Here is a 7,298-nt window from a genome sequence, read left to right as displayed (position 1 = left end):
AAGTGTCTTGCCGAGCTAAACCCGGTCTCCAAGTGTCTTAATGCGATCGAACGAACGTTTTTTCCTGGTTTCCAAGTGTCTTGCCGAGCTAAACCCGGTCTCCAAGTGTCTTAATGCGATCGAACGAACGTTTTTTCCTGGTTTCCAAGTGTCTTGCCGAGCTAAACCCGGTCTCCAAGTGTCTTAATGCGATCAAACGAACGTTTTTTCCTGGTTTCCAAGTGTCTTGCCGAGCTAAACCCGGTCTCCAAGTGTCTTAATGCGATCGAACGAACGTTTTTTCCTGGTTTCCAAGTGTCTTGCCGAGCTAATCCCGGTCTCCAAGTGTCTTGATGCGACCGAACGAACGTTTTCCTGGTTTCCAAGTGTCTTGCCGAGCTAATCCCGGTCTCCAAGTGTCTTGATGCGACCGAACGAACGTTTTCCTGGTTTCCAAGTGTCTTGCCGAGCTAAACCCGGTCTCCAAGTGTCTTAATGCGATCGAACGAGCGTTTTTTCCTGGTTTCCAAGTGTCTTGCCGAGCTAAACCCGGTCTCCAAGTGTCTTAATGCGATCGAACGAGCGTTTTTTCCTGGTTTCCAAGTGTCTTGCCGAGCTAAACCCGGTCTCCAAGTGTCTTAATGCGATCGAACGAGCGTTTTTTCCTGGTTTCCAAGTGTCTTGCCGAGCTAAACCCGGTCTCCAAGTGTCTTAATGCGATCGAACGAGCGTTTTTTCCTGGTTTCCAAGTGTCTTGCCGAGCTAAACCCGGTCTCCAAGTGTCTTAATGCGATCGAACGAGCGTTTTTTCCTGGTTTCCAAGTGTCTTGCCGAGCTAAACCCGGTCTCCAAGTGTCTTAATGCGATCGAACGTGCTATCCCTCTCCTGTTCCCTACTCTTACCCTAACCCTTGGGGATTGCAGCCTAAACCTAACCCTTGCCTAAACCTAATCCCAGGAATTTGCGTTTTTTTCCCCTAAAACTAGTGTTTTTCTGACGCTAATCCCGGTCTCCAAGTGTCTTAATGCGACCGAACGAGCGTTTTTTCCTGGTTTCCAAGTGTCTTGCCGAGCTAAACCCGGTCTCCAAGTGTCTTAATGCGATCGAACGAGCGTTTTTTCCTGGTTTCCAAGTGTCTTGCCGAGCTAAACCCGGTCTCCAAGTGTCTTAATGCGATCGAACGAGCGTTTTTTCCTGGTTTCCAAGTGTCTTGCCGAGCTAAACCCGGTCTCCAAGTGTCTTAATGCGATCGAACGAGCGTTTTTTCCTGGTTTCCAAGTGTCTTGCCGAGCTAATCCCGGTCTCCAAGTGTCTTAATGCGATCGAACGAGCGTTTTTTCCTGGTTTCCAAGTGTCTTGCCGAGCTAAACCCGGTCTCCAAGTGTCTTAATGCGATCGAACGAGCGTTTTTTCCTGGTTTCCAAGTGTCTTGCCGAGCTAAACCCGGTCTCCAAGTGTCTTAATGCGATCGAACGAGCGTTTTTTCCTGGTTTCCAAGTGTCTTGCCGAGCTAAACCCGGTCTCCAAGTGTCTTAATGCGATCGAACGAGCGTTTTTTCCTGGTTTCCAAGTGTCTTGCCGAGCTAAACCCGGTCTCCAAGTGTCTTAATGCGATCGAACGAACGTTTTTTCCTGGTTTCCAAGTGTCTTGCCGAGCTAAACCCGGTCTCCAAGTGTCTTAATGCGATCGAACGAGCGTTTTTTCCTGGTTTCCAAGTGTCTTGCCGAGCTAAACCCGGTCTCCAAGTGTCTTAATGCGATCGAACGAACGTTTTTTCCTGGTTTCCAAGTGTCTTGCCGAGCTAAACCCGGTCTCCAAGTGTCTTAATGCGATCGAACGAACGTTTTTTCCTGGTTTCCAAGTGTCTTGCCGAGCTAAACCCGGTCTCCAAGTGTCTTAATGCGATCAAACGAACGTTTTTTCCTGGTTTCCAAGTGTCTTGCCGAGCTAAACCCGGTCTCCAAGTGTCTTAATGCGATCGAACGAACGTTTTTTCCTGGTTTCCAAGTGTCTTGCCGAGCTAATCCCGGTCTCCAAGTGTCTTGATGCGACCGAACGAACGTTTTCCTGGTTTCCAAGTGTCTTGCCGAGCTAATCCCGGTCTCCAAGTGTCTTGATGCGACCGAACGAACGTTTTCCTGGTTTCCAAGTGTCTTGCCGAGATAATCCCGGTCTCCAAGTGTCTTGATGCGACCGAACGAACGTTTTCCTGGTTTCCAAGTGTCTTGCCGAGCTAATCCCGGTCTCCAAGTGTCTTGATGCGACCGAACGTGCTATCCCTCCCCTGTTCCCTACTCTTACCCTAACCCTTGGGGATTGCAGCCTAAACCTAACCCTTGCCTAAACCTAATCCCAGGAATTTGCGTTTTTTTCCCCCTAAACCTAGTGTCTTGCCGAGCTAATCCCGGTCTCCAAGTGTCTTAATGACCCCTGGGGGGGGTTAGAGAAGTGTCTTAAAAACGCCAAAAAACCAATAAAAACCCTGGGGGGGGGGGGTTGGGGTTAAGGGTTAAGGGATTAGGGGTCAGGGGTTAGGGGTTAGGGGTCAGGGGTCAAGGGTCAAGGGTTAGGGTTAGGGTTAGGGTTAGGGTTAGGGGAATCTGACGCCAATCCCGGTCTCCAAGTGTCTTGATGCGACCGAACGAACGTTTTCCTGGTTTCCAAGTGTCTTGCCGAGCTAATCCCGGTCTCCAAGTGTCTTGATGCGACCGAACGAACGTTTTCCTGGTTTCCAAGTGTCTTGCCGAGCTAATCCCGGTCTCCAAGTGTCTTGATGCGACCGAACGAACGTTTTCCTGGTTTCCAAGTGTCTTGCCGAGCTAATCCCGGTCTCCAAGTGTCTTGATGCGACCGAACGAACGTTTTCCTGGTTTCCAAGTGTCTTGCCGAGCTAATCCCGGTCTCCAAGTGTCTTGATGCGACCGAACGAACGTTTTCCTGGTTTCCAAGTGTCTTGCCGAGCTAATCCCGGTCTCCAAGTGTCTTGATGCGACCGAACGTGCTATCCCTCCCCTGTTCCCTACTCTTACCCTAACCCTTGGGGATTGCAGCCTAAACCTAACCCTTGCCTAAACCTAATCCCAGGAATTTGCGTTTTTTTCCCCTAAACCTAGTGTCTTGCCGAGCTAATCCCGGTCTCCAAGTGTCTTAATGACCCCTGGGGGGGGGGGTTAGAGAAGTGTCTTAAAAACGCCAAAAAACCAATAAAAACCCTGGGGGGGGGGGGTTGGGGTTAAGGGTTAAGGGGTTAGGGGTCAGGGGTTAGGGGTTAGGGGTCAGGGGTCAAGGGTCAAGGGTTAGGGTTAGGGTTAGGGTTAGGGGAATCTGACGCCAATCCCGGTCTCCAAGTGTCTTGATGCGACCGAACGAACGTTTTCCTGGTTTCCAAGTGTCTTGCCGAGCTAATCCCGGTCTCCAAGTGTCTTGATGCGACCGAACGAACGTTTTCCTGGTTTCCAAGTGTCTTGCCGAGCTAATCCCGGTCTCCAAGTGTCTTGATGCGACCGAACGAACGTTTTCCTGGTTTCCAAGTGTCTTGCCGAGCTAATCCCGGTCTCCAAGTGTCTTAATGCGATCGAACGAACGTTTTTTCCTGGTTTCCAAGTGTCTTGCCGAGCTAAACCCGGTCTCCAAGTGTCTTAATGCGATCGAACGAACGTTTTTTCCTGGTTTCCAAGTGTCTTGCCGAGCTAAACCCGGTCTCCAAGTGTCTTAATGCGATCGAACGAACGTTTTTTCCTGGTTTCCAAGTGTCTTGCCGAGCTAAACCCGGTCTCCAAGTGTCTTAATGCGATCGAACGTGCTATCCCTCTCCTGTTCCCTACTCTTACCCTAACCCTTGGGGATTGCAGCCTAAACCTAACCCTTGCCTAAACCTAATCCCAGGAATTTGCGTTTTTTTCCCCTAAAACTAGTGTTTTTCTGACGCTAATCCCGGTCTCCAAGTGTCTTAATGCGATCGAACGAGCGTTTTTTCCTGGTTTCCAAGTGTCTTGCCGAGCTAAACCCGGTCTCCAAGTGTCTTAATGCGATCGAACGAGCGTTTTTTCCTGGTTTCCAAGTGTCTTGCCGAGCTAAACCCGGTCTCCAAGTGTCTTAATGCGATCGAACGAGCGTTTTTTCCTGGTTTCCAAGTGTCTTGCCGAGCTAATCCCGGTCTCCAAGTGTCTTAATGCGATCGAACGAGCGTTTTTTCCTGGTTTCCAAGTGTCTTGCCGAGCTAAACCCGGTCTCCAAGTGTCTTAATGCGATCGAACGAGCGTTTTTTCCTGGTTTCCAAGTGTCTTGCCGAGCTAAACCCGGTCTCCAAGTGTCTTAATGCGATCGAACGAGCGTTTTTTCCTGGTTTCCAAGTGTCTTGCCGAGCTAAACCCGGTCTCCAAGTGTCTTAATGCGATCGAACGAGCGTTTTTTCCTGGTTTCCAAGTGTCTTGCCGAGCTAAACCCGGTCTCCAAGTGTCTTAATGCGATCGAACGAGCGTTTTTTCCTGGTTTCCAAGTGTCTTGCCGAGCTAAACCCGGTCTCCAAGTGTCTTAATGCGATCGAACGAGCGTTTTTTCCTGGTTTCCAAGTGTCTTGCCGAGCTAATCCCGGTCTCCAAGTGTCTTGATGCGACCGAACGAACGTTTTCCTGGTTTCCAAGTGTCTTGCCGAGCTAATCCCGGTCTCCAAGTGTCTTAATGCGATCGAACGAGCGTTTTTTCCTGGTTTCCAAGTGTCTTGCCGAGCTAAACCCGGTCTCCAAGTGTCTTAATGCGATCGAACGTGCTATCCCTCTCCTGTTCCCTACTCTTACCCTAACCCTTGGGGATTGCAGCCTAAACCTAACCCTTGCCTAAACCTAATCCCAGGAATTTGCGTTTTTTTCCCCTAAAACTAGTGTTTTTCTGACGCTAATCCCGGTCTCCAAGTGTCTTAATGCGACCGAACGAACGTTTTTTCTTGTTTTCCAAGTGTCTTGCCGAGCTAATCCCGGTCTCCCAAGTGTCTTAATGCGACCGAAAGAACGTTTTCCCGGTCTCCTAGTGTCTTAATGACCCCTGGGGGGGGGGGGTTAGAGAAGTGTCTTAAAAACGTCAAAAAACCAAAAATTGCCAAAATGTCCTGAAAACGCCAAAACCGCAATAAAAACCCTGGGGGGGGGTTGGGGTTAAGGGTAAATGGGGTTAGGGGTCAGGGGTTAGGGGTTAGGGGTCAGGGGTGAAGGGGTAAGGGGTCAGGGGTCAGGGGTCAAGGGGTCAGGGGTCAGGGGTCAAGGTTAGGGTTAGGGTTAGGGTTAGGGTTAGGGTTAGGGTTAGGGGAATCTGACGCCAATCCCGGTCTCCCAAGTGTCTTAATGCGATCGAACGAGCGTTTTTTCCTGGTTTCCAAGTGTCTTGCCGAGCTAAACCCGGTCTCCAAGTGTCTTAATGCGATCGAACGAGCGTTTTTTCCTGGTTTCCAAGTGTCTTGCCGAGCTAAACCCGGTCTCCAAGTGTCTTAATGCGATCGAACGAGCGTTTTTTCCTGGTTTCCAAGTGTCTTGCCGAGCTAAACCCGGTCTCCAAGTGTCTTAATGCGATCGAACGAGCGTTTTTTCCTGGTTTCCAAGTGTCTTGCCGAGCTAAACCCGGTCTCCAAGTGTCTTAATGCGATCGAACGAGCGTTTTTTCCTGGTTTCCAAGTGTCTTGCCGAGCTAAACCCGGTCTCCAAGTGTCTTAATGCGATCGAACGTGCTATCCCTCTCCTGTTCCCTACTCTTACCCTAACCCTTGGGGATTGCAGCCTAAACCTAACCCTTGCCTAAACCTAATCCCAGGAATTTGCGTTTTTTTCCCCTAAAACTAGTGTTTTTCTGACGCTAATCCCGGTCTCCAAGTGTCTTAATGCGACCGAACGAACGTTTTTTCTTGTTTTCCAAGTGTCTTGCCGAGCTAATCCCGGTCTCCCAAGTGTCTTAATGCGACCGAAAGAACGTTTTCCCGGTCTCCTAGTGTCTTAATGACCCCTGGGGGGGGGGGGGTTAGAGAAGTGTCTTAAAAACGTCAAAAAACCAAAAATTGCCAAAATGTCCTGAAAACGCCAAAACCGCAATAAAAACCAAGGGGGGGGGGGTTGGGGTTAAGGGTAAATGGGGTTAGGGGTCAGGGGTTAGGGTTTAGGGGTCAGGGGTGAAGGGGTAAGGGGTCAGGGGTCAGGGGTCAAGGGGTCAGGGGTCAGGGATCAGGGGTCAAGGTTAGGGTTAGGGTTAGGGTTAGGGTTAGGGTTAGGGTTAGGGTTAGGGGAATCTGACGCCAATCCCGGTCTCCAAGTGTCTTAATGCGATCGAACGAGCGTTTTTTCCTGGTTTCCAAGTGTCTTGCCGAGCTAAACCCGGTCTCCAAGTGTCTTAATGCGATCGAACGAGCGTTTTTTCCTGGTTTCCAAGTGTCTTGCCGAGCTAAACCCGGTCTCCAAGTGTCTTAATGCGATCGAACGAGCGTTTTTTCCTGGTTTCCAAGTGTCTTGCCGAGCTAAACCCGGTCTCCAAGTGTCTTAATGCGATCGAACGAGCGTTTTTTCCTGGTTTCCAAGTGTCTTGCCGAGCTAAACCCGGTCTCCAAGTGTCTTAATGCGATCGAACGAGCGTTTTTTCCTGGTTTCCAAGTGTCTTGCCGAGCTAAACCCGGTCTCCAAGTGTCTTAATGCGATCGAACGAGCGTTTTTTCCTGGTTTCCAAGTGTCTTGCCGAGCTAAACCCGGTCTCCAAGTGTCTTAATGCGATCGAACGTGCTATCCCTCTCCTGTTCCCTACTCTTACCCTAACCCTTGGGGATTGCAGCCTAAACCTAACCCTTGCCTAAACCTAATCCCAGGAATTTGCGTTTTTTTCCCCTAAAACTAGTGTTTTTCTGACGCTAATCCCGGTCTCCAAGTGTCTTAATGCGACCGAACGAACGTTTTTTCTTGTTTTCCAAGTGTCTTGCCGAGCTAATCCCGGTCTCCCAAGTGTCTTAATGCGGCCGAACGAGCGTTTTTTCCTGGTTTCCAAGTGTCTTGCCGAGCTAAACCCGGTCTCCAAGTGTCTTAATGCGATCGAACGTGCTATCCCTCTCCTGTTCCCTACTCTTACCCTAACCCTTGGGGATTGCAGCCTAAACCTAACCCTTGCCTAAACCTAATCCCAGGAATTTGCGTTTTTTTCCCCTAAAACTAGTGTTTTTCTGACGCTAATCCCGGTCTCCAAGTGTCTTAATGCGATCGAACGAGCGTTTTTTCCTGGTTTCCAAGTGTCTTGCCGAGCTAAATCCGGTCTCCAAGTGTCTTAATGCGATCGAACGAGCGTTTTTTCCTGGTT

Source organism: Ranitomeya variabilis, chromosome 5, assembly GCF_051348905.1.
Source record: "Ranitomeya variabilis isolate aRanVar5 chromosome 5, aRanVar5.hap1, whole genome shotgun sequence".
Taxonomy (NCBI): Eukaryota; Metazoa; Chordata; class Amphibia; order Anura; family Dendrobatidae; genus Ranitomeya; species Ranitomeya variabilis.
Note: the sequence above shows the minus strand (reverse complement) of the source record.